This window comes from Anastrepha obliqua, chromosome 1, assembly GCF_027943255.1.
Source record: "Anastrepha obliqua isolate idAnaObli1 chromosome 1, idAnaObli1_1.0, whole genome shotgun sequence".
Lineage (NCBI taxonomy): Eukaryota > Metazoa > Arthropoda > Insecta > Diptera > Tephritidae > Anastrepha > Anastrepha obliqua.
In genome coordinates this window covers 169,232,700-169,247,716 of record NC_072892.1, presented here as the reverse complement: position 1 = coordinate 169,247,716, position 15,017 = coordinate 169,232,700, and the positions used below count along the sequence as shown (strand labels likewise).

The window sequence follows — 15,017 nt, the reverse complement described above, 5'->3', positions numbered from 1 at the left end:
ACGCACAATATATTTTATTTTTATAAATTTTTTCCCAAAAAAAAAACAACAATGAAAAACACACTCATATTTGCAATTTTAGTTGTTAAATGAAAATGTGTTTCAGGTACCTTTCAATGTTGCAACTACTCTTTGACTTTGAAACTGCTAACACTCACAAAATAATCCAACTCTTTTAAACACACATACAAATATAATTATTTATTTTGGGTTTTCCACTCGTCAAAGCAGCACATAAGGTTGCATTATTTAATTATTACCTAATAAAAACTTGTTCTCTTTTAACAATGATAATATTACTATGTGAAATCAAGTAAATATGGATTTTTGTATTATATCCTGAGCATTTGTCTTCAGCGCTATACCAATGTTCGAACACTTGGAGCATGAAATTTACAGAAGTATTGTTACAGAAATGCCTGAGAGCGCTATTTTAGTTATAAATACCTGCTTTTAGGCATTTATCTCGTAAACGTACGTTTGCCCATATAAAATTGTCTACGTAAATGCATGAAAAAAGTGTTAGCATAACTTTTTCGAGTATAAATGTATACATGCAGGAGGATTTATTTTTTACATTTTTCTCGTCGGCTTTCGCGTTTTCTTTTCTTGGTTTTAGACTTTCACCACAGAAAAATTACGCAAACCCATGAACAAAGTTAAACTAAAACCTGATCTTAATACTCGAGCTACCATCAAATTAACACATTTTATTTTTTAAAAGAACATTTATGGCGACTGTCGATCCATATGATGGATTTCAAAAAATGTATGGATTCAACCGCTAAATAATTTCGTATATTTTAAATCCATCTAAACTTTTACATTTGCGCATTTATATTTGTATTTAACATTTAGTTTAAGTAAACGTTTCAATATTTGTCCAAAAACTTTGAGCTTCGAAAAATACAGGCTTATGGTTATTAATGGAATCAAATATATTTAACGAATTTTTATTTTATCTAAATCATAAAACGTTCAAATGAAGCTCAAAATATTTTTCCAGTTAAAAAAAAAAAGCAATGTGCTTTGATGCCGTGTCACGCATGCATAAAAAGGAAAGAAAAGAGAGGACAACTATTGCGTTACGAATAATACAGTCGCATACGTCACCCGACATCGAAACAATGTTATTCATGACTGTGTATATTCTATTCATTTGCGTGTATTCTCATTCCGTATACGTAATGTCCGTATAAGGGAAACACGCAAATATCGTATTTTTCACACTTACACAACACACGCATACCTTTACCGATTTCTTTAAAACTTCACATAAACCATCTATGGACCAATACCAATGATCTGTGAAAGTTTGATTGAAATCGGTGAATGCGTTTAGGCGTGAATCGGCGACTAACGAACACAAAAAAACGTCTCCATTTTTATATATAAGATTATGTGGCGCATGCAATCTTGGCAAGTTTGGTCAGAAATTCAAGTATTTTTGTGGTGTTAAGTTTTTGTTTTGGGGGCAAACAGTTGTTATAAGACAATCCCTCAAATGCTGGAGGATAAGAAATGTGAGGCTTAATGAATCATGGTTCAAATATGACTAGAAAAACATGTAAATGATAATTAGTAGGTGATTAGGTTGCCTGTTCACATGAATAGGAAACTTCGCGTGAATATTAAAAGAGGCTGCATTTCGCTCATTTGTTTCCTATATTTAATTGCAAGTGATGTTTAAAAAGGTGATAAGCGAACGTTTATTCGATTTTTTTTTTTATTCTTCGATGTATGTATATACAAATATTCCGTCCAGGAGCGATATAATATGCATTATGATGTTTTTCTTATATATGTAGGTTGTTTATTTTCAATTGAAAATACCACTTAACCCTTTCGCGATATTGTTGCCATATGGCAACAGTAAACTTTAAAAGGCCGTCAACACTCTCTTGTAAAAAATATCAACTTTTTTGTTACATATTTTCAAAAATTGAAGTTTAATGGTTAAACAGAAATAAAATAAATAATAACCGCCCATTATATATGGGTAATACAACATTTTTAAAGAAAGCCTTCTGGCATATAGCACTTCACTCTGAAATTTTTATTTTGCATTTTTAGATTTTTGAGGCATTTTGGGCAAATGTTTTCAACAATTTTTGAATAAAGTATATAGAAAAATGTTCAATCTGTCATTTGGCATATAAATATTTTTTCGCTCGCAGCTTAAAAAGCTGTGCTAATTTTTAAAACTAAGCTTGTTGCCATATGGCAAGAAATTTCTCGTAAGGTGTTAACTTGCATTAGATTGCAGAAGTTTATTTGCGATTGAAACCGATACAAAACATTGGTTGCCATATGGCGACATTAAAAAAAAAGCACTTAACAAAAAAAATAAAATAAAAATTTATTTGTATTGTTATTGGTCCTAAAATAAATACTCAGACAAAAATTCGTATTTTTTGGATGGCGCAATAAAAAGATGTAGCGAAAGGGTTAAATGTATAATTTATCAAGGGGAAAACACAAAAAAAAAAAAGTAAAATAAAAAAATATAAATTAAAAAAAAAACATAAAAATATTAAGTGAAGTAAAAAGTTCTGCATGCTTTTCCGCTAGATGTCTATTACGCGTCTTATGTGCCATTTTAGTTAACCACAATCGACAAATTTTATTTACACATCGTTTCGAGTTATGCTATACGGCGCTATAAGAATAATATTACGCTTTATTTAAAAAAAAAGTTATTGGGCAGTTTCGTGTTTGGTGAAGCCAATTGCGTGTTACAGCATTCCAAAATAAAGCAAAATATGTAAAGGCAAAAAAAATCGATACATTCTTCAGTACCACTACGCCCAAGTTGAAAAGTCAGAGCAGGTGGATTAATAAATTGTTGCTGTTTATGAAACCAATAGAGTGTCGAATACAATACATTTGATCCTTTTATTCCTATATGGAATTTTTTTTCCCCTTGTTCACTCCACTCGGGAGCATAGGGCCTCGACAAGACTCAGTCTTGCGTTGGTTTCGTTAATCTGTTTTGCTTTCTGACAGGGTAGGTGATTAGCCTGCCGCTACCAGTCCTAAGTAGTGGGAATGCCCACCTGTAGTTGCTTAGGAACAACGCCTGCTTACTGCTTGAAGCGCTATCTTTGTGCCACATTTTTCTGGCAGAAGGATTGCACAGATGGTTGAGAACTTCGCTAAATTTGGTGTGTCTGCGCTAATACCGCGATTGCCCGCATCCTCTTGCTGGCGCCACTGATGCAATGTGTAACTGTTTGATTCTGATTTTTTTAGGAGCCACAATGCAAGTAATGCGCTGACTTTTGTGCGGGAGTAAGAATTGGAAGGGTAAGATTGTTGGGGTTGAGGAATGGATTTTTGTTTTTGTTTTTTTTTTTTAAAGAGGAAAATTCGATACATTCTTCAGTATCACTACCCAAGTTGCAAAGTCGAGCAGGTGAATAAATGAATTTGTGTTATTTATGAATCCAGTACAGTGTCGAATTCATTAGCAAAATGACAATACCAATAATAGCGTTCTGATGGGTTAAGCGTCGAAAATTTTGAAATAATCACGAAAATCGACGAGTTGCAGCGGCAAGTGCGCAGTTATTTCATTGCCTAAAGGCTGAAAAGATTGGTCTGAAAATTATTTTTGATATAATCACTAAAATCATCGAGTTGCACCGGCAAGGTAGTACAATGGTCTTCCAACCCCCCACAAATCTAATCTAATCTAAATCTGCACCGGCAAGTGCGCTCTTATTACATTGCCTAAAGGCTGAAGATTAGTCAGAAAACTATTTGGAACCATTTGCATCAAGATAATTAATTATAACTCAATATTTTCATCGTCGAAATAAAGCGAAAAATCGTTGAGCACTTTTTACTTGAATTTACTACAATTTCTAAACAAAAATCAAAAATTAAATAAATATTTAAATATTTAAATGAAAGAAATACTCACGTTAATAGTAAATGGTTTGGAGCATTTTGCGTAATTATATTATTAAAAATATTGATTTAAGAAGAAAACTTCCATTTTCTCAAATTGTGAATAATAATTGAATGTTTTAATATTTATTGAATATTTTAATAAATATGATAGACCTTTTTGCTACTTGGTTATAATAGCGCACGATCTACTTTTACCGTGCAAGTAATTTCCAGTAGAAGAGTTTAGTAGAAATATTTATTTTTAAAAAGTCCTGTTTACTTTATCTAATATGACGCCTTGGCCGAACGGGTTGGGTGCAGCCCACTATGAACTTATGAAATGTTTTTTTTTAATAGCGATCGCCCCGCAGCAAGCAAGCTCTGCCATGAAAAGCTCCTCATTAAAAACCATTGCCGTTCGGAGGCGCCATAAAAGCGTAGACTTCTCCATTTATGAAACAACAGTAAAACGCGAAGAGGGAGATCGCTCAAGCAACCAATGAAAGATGTTAGTTTGGGGAAGAAGAATTCCATTATTTTCTCGGTAGACGGCTTTTGTGATCGATATCTCGTAAAGTATCGATCAACAATTTGAAGTTTGTGCTCGTTGTCAAGGTGACAACTCACACTAAACAAAATTCGTTTGCTCTTTGTTGTTTGGTTCATTCAGTTATGAGTTACAGGGTGTTAACCAGGAAAGTGAAGAATAAGAAAATTCGGTACATTTTACAGTTTTTCTTTGATAAGACGAAAATGCAAGTCAGTTGCAATACCGTTTATGGTGCAGATGTGCGGGCAATTTTTGTTTCGTTGATTGCGTTCAGGCATTTTTGATGTTAAAGAAAATGTCGAAAATGTCGATAAAATCACAAAAATAATCGAAGTTGATAGACATTAGGGGTGGGACTATTCGAATAAAAAAATCTTTTATTCGAGAGGTATTCGTAATTCGAATAATATTTATTCGAATTTTTTATTCGTTTATTCGAATAATGCTATTCGAATACCTCACTATTCGAATACCTCACTATTCGAATACCTTACTATTCGAATACCTTACTATTCGAATACCTTACTATTCGAATACATCACTATTCGAATACTTCACTACAGTGAGGTACAGTGAGGTATTCGAATAGTAAGGTATTCGAATAATGAACTATTCGAATTATTTGAAACGAATAGTATTATTCGTTTATTCGAATAATGTTTATTCGAATATTATTCGAAAATAATCCCACCCCTAATAGACATGTTAGTAGTCGTAGCATCGCCTAGGAGCTAACGATCGACCGTAAAACAGTTTTAAACCATTTGTGCAAACCCTAGGCCCAGGAAACATGCTGTTTCGACGGGTTGGGTCCAGAGGGAGAGGGGGGTTAGATGAGTCTGATTGAGGGGTCGAATTTCCGTCTGCGAAGCCTTGGCCAAACGGAATGAAATCGACCCATTTATTAAGCGGATGGTGATTGGCGATGAGAAATGCATCACATATGACAATATCGTGCGAAAATGATCGTAGCCAAAGCGCAATGAAGCAGCTCTAACGGTGGACAAACCAGGACTAACGACCATGGAGATTCTACCATTTATTTGGTGGAACTTGAAAGGCATCATTTATTATGAGTTGCTTCCGTACAGCCAAACACTAAATTCAGATCTCTACTGTCAACAACTGGACCGTTTGAACTTGGCGATTGACCAGAAACGGCCAGAATTGGCCAACACAAGAGGTGTTGTATTCTATCTAGGCTACGCAAGGCCATACGTGTCTATAGTGACTCGCCAAAAACTGCGGTTGGGAAGTTTTAGTCCGTTCCTGGCACCAAGCGGTTACCACTTTTTTCTCCTATTGCAATTGGTATCAAGAAAAGATTGTGAAAATCGATTGCTAGAGTTTTTCGCCAATAAGGGCCAAAACTTCTATGAGGGAGGCATTATGACACCACCTTTAAAATGGATTCCTAAATAATAATATTAAAATTTAGTTGGCAACCCTATTCAATATTTTTGTATTAAAACTGGCTTAAATACCAAACATTTAATACCCGCTTTTGAAAATTTAGCAATTTTTAAATTTAATTTACAATAACAGGTAGCCATACTGAATATTTTCAGGGGTTACGCCTAAACAGATGAATCCTTTTTGAATTTTTTTTTATTTTATCCTCTTATATTAAAATTCTCATATAAATACATATCAAATAAAATTTTTTTATTGGGAAATAAGTGGCAGCCCTTTCCCAATATATTTCTGAATTAATATTCTTATATAAATACTTATTAAATAAAAAATGTGTATTGAAAAATAGGTGGCAACCCTATTCAATTATATTTTTGAATTGAAGCCGTTCAAAAATACCATTTAATTTGGTGCCCATATTAAGATTTTTGTTTATAAATATATGTATGTAAAAAATTTAGGCACTATTCTACGAATAATTTCAAGGTTAAGAGCACAAAACAAAAACAAAACAAGAACAAAGTAATGTATCTTTGCCGTGGCGTTAAAGTAGATGAGGTCTGTGAGAAAACTAAGAAGAGTGAAGAATTTTTAATAAAAATATAAAGTCATGTTAGGGTAATGTAAACAATAGAAAGAAAAGTTGTTCGTAAATAAGAAAAAAAAAATCAAAACAAAAATTTAAAATACGCCAGCTCAACAGTTGATGATGGCAAATTCACTTGCTTTGCTATTCATAAATCGAATGAAATTCAAATGGAAATATTAGTATAAACAAGCAATTTATAAAATCTGGATTTATTTTTATTTATCTCCACACTGTTTTACGATAAAATTGAAATATTTAAAATTTCAATTTATTTTGATTTTATTTTTTAAAATAAATATTTATTGACCCCATCTCAAATCTTACTTTGTAAACTTAGATTTTGCATTTTCATTAAGCCGATAAGTTGATTAGCTTATTAAGATAAGAAATCGCATGCTGCAAAAGTAAGTGGGAACGAGAGCGTATGGCTATGTAAATAATTTCACACACCTTCTCTTTATTTCGAGAACTTTTTTACTAGCTCCCGTGCTCACATAGAGCTTTCAATGACGTGGATTGGTGGCTGGGGAAAAAGTGCGAAAATTCGTTGTAAATTGAGTGCCATGGGAACAGGTGCTCACGCCAATGTTCTCCGTACCAATGTATTTGTACATACATACATGCATACATACGTATGTACATACATATGTAGGGTTATGAATTTTAATGAGTATGTTTTTGAATTATCATTAATCGATTAATTTAGTTACCGGCTGAAATATAATACTAAATCGGGAAATCACCACACTAAAATGTGTATTAGAAAATTGCACATATTAAATATGTATACTATATAGGTATAAATATATATATGTACATGTATGTATAAGTACATACATATATGTAGGTGTGTGCCTACTTAGTGCAAGCAAAGTTGTGGAGAGGTATGCAACCTGATTGCAAATGCATGGCAAGGTATGCAATAATGGCGCACAGAACATGACAACAATATATGTATGTTTGTATGTGCATAGTACGGTTAACACAAGAATGATCTTTCCATCGTGCGGTTAACATATGTACATACATATAAATATACTTGTACATATGGTTACAAACTATCAAGTTTTGGTGTTCATGTATCCAAAAAACCTGCAAAGTAGGGGAAAGTGAGAGAGCAAAATCACATTTCATTTTGAGGGGAAGTTGCAAATTATTGCTGGATAAATTTTAACTTGTAGGAATTTGCAAGTGAGAAAACCAGCTGATCGCAAAGTAAAAATAAACATGAATTAAAATTTGCAAGTTGAGTCAAAAAGAAAGCTGTGATTGCCACAAGAATAAAAATTGTTAATGGAATTACATCCAAATTTCAAAATTTTTAACTAGAATTTTTAGGAAATGTGCAAAAAAAAAATCAAAAATCAGTACGAGCTTTGAGACACTTTAAACGTACATATGCAATACAAACCAAAATTGTGCGGACCACAACACTGTATACTTTTTTTTTTTGTAAATTCTGAAAGAACAATTTGAAATTTTTATGAAAATTGGTTAAAGTATTTCTAAATTTTGCACAATTTTGTGAACTATATTTTTTATACAAAAGAAAAAAAAGTTTAAAAGTAAATAAATAGTCAAAATTTTGCAATATGCCGCCCTGCTCTTATTGTGAGCGTGTCTATATGCTATAATTTAAAAGCAGACATGACCCCTGGAGAACACTAAGCATAAATCATATTTCAATTATTAATTAAATTAAAGAGGTGTAAATTCTAGGAACTCTCCATTTGACTGCGAATAAAAAATAAATTAATAAGATACTACACTCACACACATTATATGCATGTATGTATGTATGTAACGGTACGCCCCTTTGCACTGCTTATACTAATAATTACGGGTGCATAATATTTTTATTGCGACAATATTGTCTGCATTCTGCTTCGTTTGAGTCTGCAGAAAATATATTATACGAATGCTTGCATGCACATACACATGCATATGCATATGTGTGTATTTGTAAGTATGCTGCAGAGTAAAAATATACAAATATATGCATGCAAGTAGACTGAAGAATTACTCAAACACCGAAAGAATCGAAGCGAAACGAGAGAATCGAAGATCATAAAAGCGATGCAATTAATAAAACAAAAACAAAAAAACCAAATCGTTGTGGGTAAACCGGCAATTGTAAAAACGATAATTGTAAAACGTAATAAATGAATCACAAAAGAAACGATTTGAAGATCAAACTAGCAGCGCGAAAGAGTGTGAATAACAAACTTGCTGCAGGCAGATAGCGCATTAAAAGCAAAAGCAAAATCGAAAACAAAAATGAAAAAATGAAAAAAAATATAGATTTCTTAAGAATTTCACAGGAAAAGGTTTCGACGGCAAACATTACGCCTCACATTGCTCTCTCTCCTTTGCTTAACCCATTCGATCCCATTGTACTCGCTTGAGTACAGAAAAAGCATCTTTTTCGAAACGACGTCAAAAGCCAACGCTTACAAATTTTTAAATGTATTCGCCACTTTATAATACAGAGAAATGTCGAAAAGGAATACACATGTTTCTCCTTCTTTTTTTTGAGTCCCGTTATCCGTTATTCACTTGCCTTTGCGTGCACCTTTGCTATTTTTCTTCTTTTCATTGTTAAGTTTGCAATAAGCTCTCTGTTTGACAAAATCTAAGTTATCACGGAAAAAGTTCAGTGTTGCAATATTCATAATACATATAATTTGTATACTTTATACCAAAAAAACGAAAAAAGTTGTGGAAAAGTGCATTTCGGTAGGTTTAAATTCTAGTGTACTCGCATGGGTACAGTGGGAACATTCATATATATTTTGTGTGCATATTTCATGTAGATTTGGTAATGGATGTAAAAAAATTTTACGGAAAGAGGTTTCATAACCTTTCTGCGGCCACCGACTATATTGAATCAAGCGACCGTAGTCACTTCGACTTCGCTATTATACCGCCAAATACCCACTGTGACACAGATGAGGAGGACATTAAAGAGGATAATATATTGCGTGATGATATTCCAACCTTGGAATCGTATTTTTCGATTCTTCTTTACGTCATATGACCTTCTTAGAATTTTGAAAGAACAAGGATTTAAGGCTACTGGGACTGTTCGAGAACGGCGGACCAAAAAATGTCCTCTGAAAACGAACAAAGAACTACAAAAGAAGCAACGGTCTCCCCGTTTGATTTTATGTAATATAAGTTTATCATAATGATTTATTTGAATAGTTGTTTTGTATCAAATTTTGTAGGTTTTCTGACTCAGGAATACTTTTTGTGACGTGGAATGACAATAGCGTTGTGACAGTGGGAACAAACTTTGATAGAATTGAACCTTTACATACCGTCAAAAGATGGTCAAGTCAAGAGAGGCGCAAGGTGAATGCCCATCAGTCGAAGTTGATAGCGGAATACAACTCAGGAATGCGAGGAGTTGACCTCCACGACCAAGCTTTGAATACTTACAATATAAAGTTTAGAGGAAAGAAATGGTGGTGGCCTCTTTTCACCACAATGATAAGCTCGTGCGTAGTAAACGCATGGAAGCTTTATAAAATGGCAAGTAAGAGTCAATGCGACTTGTTGCAATACCAACGTGAAATTGTGCGATTTTATTTACGCAATTATATTATCCGGGACATATCTTCAAAACGATCGACAACGGCATCAATAGCTGGTTCCTCATATAACCATTTTCCCAAAAGGATATCGAATCAGCTGAGGTGCAGGGCGTGTGACCAAAGAATTCGATGGATTTGCGAGTTATGCAATGTAGCCCTTTGCGTAGAGAGAGAGAATGTTTCAAAAACTTCCATACTGTTAACCGAACTAATAACCAAGGAAGTCTTTGAAAGTGTCTTTTTATTTACAATAATACTCCATATTTTCATATACAGGCAATGTATATATTATCCCATTGTACTCGATTGGGTACAGCCCAAAAAATGCATTTCTTTGATTTTCTTTCGTGTTTTTTTTTAAGGAGCTTAATTACACTATTTCAATAAACGTTTTATAAACGCATTTAAAAAAAAATTGTTTTATATAAGGTTGGGATTTAATGGGTTAAACAAATACGCTTACGATAAGAATCTGCAACATTTGTAAGTTATTTTGTAATGCATGTGAATAAAACTATTTGTTTACGTGTACATATTGTATTGGCTACATACATACATATGTGTGTATATAAACAAAAAAAAAAAAAAAAAACACAAAAAAAAACAATAACAAAAAACAAAAATAAATTATAAATAGATATGGTAATTTTAAAATTTTTTATATTTTTTTGAGCTTTTCAAAAAGTTATCAGCTGTTCGCTGGAATTTATTTAATTCAACTTTCCTTATATGTATGAATGTATGCATGCATGAAAAATATTTTTCATATATAAACGAGTATGCATACATACAGTAAGTCCATTAATTGTTTGCAACATGATAAAAACTTCTTAAATACATTTTAATAACTTTATTTGACCAACTGAAATTACATTTTCGAAATTTTTAATACACAGTATTTTTGTATTGTAACAATTATGTTTAACGCATTTATGGCAATAAAACTCAAAACTTCAAAACATTATAGTAAAAAATCATAAAAGCCCCTAAAATAGATAATTCTGCATTGTTTACATTTTCAAATATTATACCTATGACTTTTGTTATACACACCTACATAGGCTTTAGAGCAGAATTGTTTTTGCACTTTTTAGGAAGAAACTCGTTCACTAATGCGTATGTGTATTTGATTTCTTGTAGGAATGTGATGTGCTGTGACATGTGAATAAATAAATCAAGGTTATTTGGGCATACATGCATACATACATATGTACATATGAAAGGGAGATGATGTTCTTGCGCTTGTGCATTATTGTTTTTCATATACAAATGTACATACCTACATATAGTACATATGTAAATTGCCGTCGAATACATGAACTATAAATTGAAATACAACATAAAATAAGTGTTGATGTATCTTAAACCCATGATGGAAAGAATAATGAGATGGCACCTATCGTGGTACCGTTACTTCGTTCTCAGCGAATTTGACAATGAGTTACGTGGTTTTAGCACCAGTATGCCCAGATTACCATTTTCGTAACTTGGTTTAGGATATTTTTTTTTTTGTTATTTAGTCTCGGAGTCTTAATTCTTTCTTCATGACATTTTTCCAGCCTGTTCTAATTAAAATGTAACGTTTATAAAACAATTTTTTTTTAATTAGTTCAATAATTCACTCAGTTTTATTTAGCTTTTTAACTTCTGGTCGCATTGCCCGCGATTGCAGTTGCTGTTGGTGTTCTTCTGCTTTCAGCAGTCAAATCTCTCTCTCGCTACTGCAGTGTTGCCTAGCTTTGCATATAAAAACGCACTAAAATGCCCATTTAAAGAAAATAAAACACCAAATTTTTATTGATTTACTTAAAAACTTTGTTTGCGTAACGAATTGTCTTTAAAATGAGCGTTTTTTAAATAAATGTGTTATGGTTATGTACAATATAATTTATGAGCTTTTTGTTAAGAGAACGACTCTTTTGCTATATTTGAGGTTATGTAACAAGATAAGGTACTCTTTTTGTAAAAATATCGTTTTGGTTTATTCAGTGTTTTCTGGTATTTTGTTGCTTTTTAACTATGAATAGACCTCTTGATGTCCTATGCCCCACTAACGATTACACCTCTATGGTTTTAATTCGCATTCAATAAATTCAAACGCTTTTTAAAATGTGTAAAAAGGTTTTCAATGTTAAGAAGATTTGGGAGCGGGACATTTAATATTCTTGCATATTCTTGCGATGAGCGCAATCCTGTTTCTATCATTCTTGTCTTGAACCATTATTTTATTTTTGTAGTGCGGGAGTAAGGATGGAAAGGATACGTTTTTGGGGTTGAAAAGTGGAATTGGATTTTTTTTTTAACAGGGAAAGTAGGTAAGTATTTGCAAAAGTGCGAGGACCGTGCTTTACGGTAGACTACCGAAGCCGTCCTTCTTCTTCTTAATTGGCGCGATAATCGCTTACGCGATTTTGGTCGAGTTTAACAAAGCGCGCCAGTCGTTTCTTTCTCGTGCTAACCGGCGCCAATTGAACACACCAAGTGAAGCCAAGTCCTTCTCCACCTGATCTTTCCAACGCAGAGGAGGCCTTCTTCTTCCTCTACTACCACCAGCTGGTACCGCATCGAATACTTTCAAAGCCGGAGCGTTTGTATTCATTCGGACGACATGACAGCCAACGTAGCCGCTGGATCTTTATTCGCTGCGCTATGTCTATGTCGTCGTAAAGCTCATACAGCTCATCGTTCCATCGTCTGCGATATTCGCTGTTGCCAACGTGCAAAGGTCCAAAAATCTTACGCAGAATCTTTCTCTCGAACACTCCAAGCGTCACTTACCGGATGTTGTCATCGTCCAAGCTTCTGCGCCATACGTTAGGACGGGCATGATGAGAGTCTTGTAGAGTGTTAGTTTTGTTCGTCGAGAGAGGACTTCACTACTCATTTGCCTACTTAGTCCAAAGTAGCACTTGTTGGCAAGAGATATTCTTCAGGGCTGACATTTTTATCGGTGTTAAAGCTGGTTCCTAAGTATACGAAGTCTTTTACAATCTCGAAATTATAACTGTCAAGAGTGACGTGGGTGCCGATACGCAAGTGCGCCGACTGTTTGTTTGATGACAGGAGGTACTTCGTTTTGTCGTCGTTCACCACCAGACCCATTCGCTTTGTCTCTTTATCCAGTTTGGAGAAGGCAGAACTAACAGCGCGGTTGTTAAGACCAATGATATCAATTTCATTGGGATACGCCAACAATTGGACGCTCTTATAAAATGTGCCTAAATTGTGCCTGAGCGATTAAGTTCTGCGGCTCGTACGATGCTCCCCAACATCAGGTTAAAGAAGTCACACGACAGCGAGTCACCCTGTCTGAAACCTCGTTTGGTATCAAACGGCTCGGAGAGTTTCTTCCCAATTCTGACGGCGCTGCTGGTGTTGAGCAACGTCATCTTGCATAGCCGTATTAGTTTTATGGGGATACCAAATTCAGACATCGCGGCATACAAGAAACTCCTTTTCGTACTGTCGAATGCAGCTTTGAAATCGACGAAAAGATGGCGTATTGTGAATATTTGGTCGATGGTAGACTTTCCAGGTCTAAAGCCACACTGATAAGGTCCAATCAGTTGGTTGCCGGTGGGCTTCAGCCTTTCACACAATACGCTCGCTAGAACCCTATAGGTGATATTTAAAAGACTAATCCCGCGGTAATTGGCACAGATTGTAGGATCGCCCTTCTTATGGATTGGGCCGAGCACACTTAAATTCCATTCGACAGGCATGTCTTCATCCGAACATATTTTGCATAGGAGTTGATGCATGCACCTTACCAGCTCCGACCCGCCGCCGTACATACATGTAAATCCAAGCTATTAGAGCCTTATTGATTTTATAGAGCGAGAATCTGAACAGGAATAGCAAGAAGAAGATTGTGTAAGATTTTATGTATAACAATTTCTCATTTATATATGTTTTTTACTAATGATTATTAAGGGGTAACACCACTGTACACGCGTAAAATAAACACGATTTTTAAAGAATTTTTTTGTATAGAAGGAAAGGGGAAACAATCACGCTGATTTGGGAAGTTATTACTTATATAAATACTAAAATACAAAACTACAAAGTTTTATCGAAAAATTTTACAAAATGGCGGCATTGGAGACATTTTTGTAATGTGGTTTCTCTTGAAGGAGCTCCGCGGCACGCAGCGCAGAGGGTGCAAATTTTAATCTGGAACAAAGAAACATTTTTTTTCTTAATCTAGATAAGAATAGCTAGAGAAACACGTAGGGGATTTAAAAAATATTTATTTTTGTGGAATTAGCAAGCATTTGAAGGAAAAAACTCTATTTTGGACTAAAAAAACAGCACTTAAATAATTATAACAATCGTTTAAATTAATCTATCGAAAATCCCCTACGCTCTTCTCTTAAGAAGGTTATTATACAGACGTAGTGAAAAACCTGATTAAAAATATTTAAAATTGTTTGAGTTATGCTGCGTGCCAATTTCGCGTTTTGAGAAAAACGCGTTTAAAGTTTGGAAATTTGGAGAAGTCGTTAGGTAGCAGTCACTAACGCTTGGTTAAAAGCTTGAAATATTTATGAAATAGACTTCGGTAACGTATAAAACTTTTTGTTCTGCATTTTAAAAGGTTCAAAGAATTTTTTAAGCTTAAAAAAAAAATCAATTTTTTGAAATTTCTACAGTGGTGTTACCCCTTAATGATTCTAAAAAAAATAAAAAGGTAAAATAGTTTGACTTTTAATTTCATCATCATTCACCCTCTGACAACAGTGATGTTTTCAAAACCCTTGAACTCGCATATCGAGTAATTCCTGGAAAATGATAAGCTGGATTAAACTTGTTAGTGTAAAAACTAAAACTATTTTGTGCTCTATATCTATAGCGTATAGCGTAATCAGTGAATGCCGGGTTAACAAGTTGTGCACTTTGTGTTTTTGTTGTAAATGCGTTTTTTTTTTTGTTGCATTTTTGCCGACTGTAGTAGACGCGCGTCATGACGTGAATG

At 33.9% G+C, this 15,017-nt stretch overlaps 1 protein-coding gene across 4 annotated transcripts in view; it reads left to right on the top strand.

Moving 5' to 3' along the window:
- LOC129240657 (signal transducer and transcription activator-like) overlaps positions 1 to 15,017 on the top strand; it is a 32,654-nt gene that overhangs the window by 2,463 nt on the left and 15,174 nt on the right. The gene's annotated exons all lie outside the window — the stretch shown is intronic.